Source organism: Primulina eburnea, chromosome 3, assembly GCF_022965805.1.
Source record: "Primulina eburnea isolate SZY01 chromosome 3, ASM2296580v1, whole genome shotgun sequence".
Lineage (NCBI taxonomy): Eukaryota > Viridiplantae > Streptophyta > Magnoliopsida > Lamiales > Gesneriaceae > Primulina > Primulina eburnea.
In genome coordinates, this window is record NC_133103.1 from 36,078,456 (window position 1) to 36,082,239 (window position 3,784).

The 3,784-nt window shown below is 41.1% G+C and overlaps 1 non-coding gene across 1 annotated transcript; it reads left to right on the top strand.

Annotated features, from left to right (window-relative positions):
* Positions 1-217: 217 nt before the first annotated feature.
* LOC140828717 (small nucleolar RNA R71) lies at positions 218-323 on the top strand. The gene has a single exon (XR_012117285.1). It is a non-coding gene; the product is annotated as a small nucleolar RNA R71 (small nucleolar RNA).
* Positions 324-3,784: the final 3,461 nt, after the last annotated feature.

Below are 3,784 nucleotides of genomic sequence, written 5' to 3' on the forward strand. Positions count from 1 at the left end.
AGCAGAAAAATCAGTTACCTGGTGCACTCCTGCACTTCTCCGCTGGTTGTTCCTGTCAGATTGAGGATGATAACTGCTAGCAGCCATCTCCTCCAACAACTCATATCCTTCCTCCGCAGTCTTCCTCAAAAGGTTTCCACACGCAGCAGCATCTATCATAGTACGGTTAGGAGTAAGCAAACCGTAATAAAATGTTTGAACGACTAACCCAAGTGGTAACTCGTGATGTGGGCATCTTCGTAGTAGGTCCTTGAAGCGTTCCCATGCCTCATATAAAGATTCCTCATCGAATTGAGCGAATGTTGTAATGTCTGCCCGCAGCTTCATGGTATTGGAGGGAGGGAAGTATTTGATGAGAAAAGCTTTCGCCATGTCCTCCCATGTAGCGATCGAACCTACAGGCAAACAATTTAACCACGCTTTAGCTTTATCACGTAAGGAGAAAGGAAATAAACGCAATCTAACAGCATCATCAGAAACTCCAGTGAATTTAAAAGTATCGCAGATTTCAAGAAAATCCGCGATGTGCGTGTTTGGATCATCCACTGCAGTTCCTCCGAATTGGACTGTATCTGGATTATGGCTGGCTTGATTTCAAAGTGATTTGCCCGCACGATAGTTCTCACAATGCTAGGGCTTGCACCCTCCAAAGAAGGTTGGGCATACTCCAGCATCGGTATGCGGCGTGGCATCTCGACTTGTCTATTTTCACGCTGTTCCTCCTCACGTTCTGGCTCGTGTCTCTCCATCAGTTCTTTAAGCCTCTGTTGTTGTCTTCTCCTGCGGAAGGTTCTTTCAATTTCAGGATCAAACTCAAGCTCCACGTCAAGTGACTTTGGCAGGCACTGGAAGAGATATCTGTAATAAAATATGAAGTGTTATCTCAAGAGAAATAAACTAATGCTAAAGAAAATAACTAAAAATAAAATTGTAGATTAACAGTCCCCGGCAACGGCGCCAAAAACTTGATCGAGCAAAACTTGCACAGTGAAATCCCCAATAAAATATGATTTTGTATGCTCAAAAATTAATCGCAAATACACGATGTCAAGTAATAATATAGTGTACGTGAGTACGAGTATCGTTCCACTGAAGACTGTGTTTTACAATTGTTATTTTCAGTTATTGAACATTTAGCAACGAAAAGTGATTTGATTGTTTTATTACTACTAAAATCAAATAAGGATGCAAATAAAAAGATTCAAAATCAAGTAATGAGATATAATTTCTAAAATGGTTGAGTAAAATTCAATGAAAAATGGGTTTGTTGGGGATCTTGGTTCACCTACCCCTCGTTAATTCATTAATTCGTTCGATCGTGATCTACGCTTCCGACAGGATTTCCTAATCTATTGAACACACTTTCTCGAGCTATGCCAAACTAATTCCACTCAATGAAGTAATTAAATATCTTTAATTATTTATCACGAGCGAATCGCATTTCGATATATAAAATCCCTTAGTTTTCGACCCTGAGGACTATGACTATCGGCACGTATCCAATTTCATATAACTATATAAATTGTAGATCCGCGAATTCTACTACTCGATCCTATCACTCGTTATTCTCTCGAACTCACTTGTGATATGAAAATGTCGTTAAAGTTAGCTACGCTTTAATGACACGATAAAACAGTAGTAAAATCAAGAATAACGCACAATCAAAATATAAATTAATTCAAACCACGTTCGGGGTAGGATCCCCTTTAATCCCAACAAATAATAAGTTTAGCTACTAGAATTCATAGTAAAAATAAATGCAACAATGTTTAAAATGAAAGAAACTAGATTAGAAATACTAGGCGAGACGAAATCTGCGAAGAACGGTGCTCGGAAAGCTTCAAATCTTCAATCCAAGCGAAAAGTTCTCTCCAAAAGCTTGTGACGGCTCCCAAAATCAAGTCTGAATCCCCCCAAAGTCGTCTAAGAGTCCTTCCATATCAGCCACCTCCGAAATTAGGGAATGAAATCGAACTTGATATTTTCCAAAAATAGGTGGCGCTCGGGCGGTAGAAAAGTACCGCTCGAGCGCCACACCTTCTGTAAATCTCCTTGGGAAGTGCGGCATTCGCGCTCGGGCGGTAGAAAACTACCGCTCGAGCGCCGACTCTTCTGTATTTTTTTCTTTGGGGATCACTGCTCGCGCTCGGGCGGTACAAAACTACCGCCCGAGCGCCAAACTCTCTGTAAATTTCCTCGGACTTTCACCTCCCGCGCTCGGGCCGTAGTTTACTACCGCTCGAGCGCCGACCTTGCTGCACTTCATTTTCTTGACTTGGCACTTGGCTCCAATTTTTGGTTTTCCAGCCACTTTTCCTACAAATTCATCATGCCCGAGTGAGATAGGATAAAATGCAAATATTTACTCTAAAACGAACAGAATGTGATTGAAATAAACGATGCACAATGCAAAACACACACAGACTAATGCAATAAAACACGTAAAAACGACACATATCAGGTCTCTTGACCGTATTAATTTTTTTTGACAAAATTTATTTGAAAAATAAATTTTATTTTTGGAATAAAGATTGCACCCATTCGGAATTTTTTTGTCCCTTGGTCTATCACCCGCGTTAGAACCAAACAGTGCATCCTTTAGCCTTCACAGCAGACAGGCTGCGTTCGAATCAAACATTGCATCCCTTGGCCTTTCACAGAAAGTTGCGATCGTAGCCAGAATGATATGAATCTGGCTGGGTACCGTGTGCAAGTGATTGGAAGGAGATTTAAAGAGCATCGTTGTTTCGGACCTTCAATTTTAATAATGATGAATCAAGCATATTCAAACAAATGGAGGATTTCAACAAAGCATATAATGAAGGAGTCCGGAACAATCAAGCATATCAGTGAAAAATGGCCCAAGAGAAGCAGTGCAACAGCACGCGCTAGCGCAGATGTGCAGAAGCAGCAGCATGCGCTAGCGCAGAGAAGCAGAACTGCGCACGCACCCACACCAGAAGCAGCAGAGCAGCGCGCTGCGCTAGCGCAGGCCAGGAGAGCTGCGCGCGCGGCCGCGCCAGAAGTGGCGCCCCCGCACACCGGGTGCTGTCTTGTGCAGAATCATGCGCGCCACCGCGCGAGTTTTGATGCTACCGCGCGCCCGGAGAAAATTACAAGGCAGATTGCCGCGCGCCCCAGCGCGAGATGTCGCGCCACCGCGCGCACTTCCGTGTCAAATTTTCTAGTTACTTTATTTAATGCTTTCTACACAACTTTATTGATATTTTATTGTATTTATATGTGTTGTATGATTGAAGAACGTACCAATTCAGATTATTCAGAAATATAAACTTTGGTTGAGTTTTATCTCCAAATTGCAAGGCTTTTGCTTTGTTTATCAAAAATCAAACTTATCAAAGATTTTCATCTTTGTGGCGTTTGTCGATTGTTTCTCGCACGGATTGTCAAAACAAGTTCTTTGAAGGTTCGTACGAAGTTCGATTGTTATCATCGTTGATATTTGTTGCTAAGTTTTAATAACTTAGAGGTGAATATCACAAACCGTTACTTGTTTCAAAAGATCGGGACAACAAATCGATCCTTGTTTGTTATTGAGTTTAGGGTGCGATTTCGATAATCGTATTTTCTTCTCATTCGTACGGGGATTCGCGTCATTTGGTATCAGAGCTTTGGCTCTTTGAATTCAAGTAAGTTATCGTTGTTGTTGTTATTTTCAGATCTGTCTAAAAATAAAAAAAAATCCGTTCTGTTATCAGATCTGTGATATCCTTTCGTTTCTATTGTCAAATCTTTCTATATAAGAAAAGAAAAACATAAATTT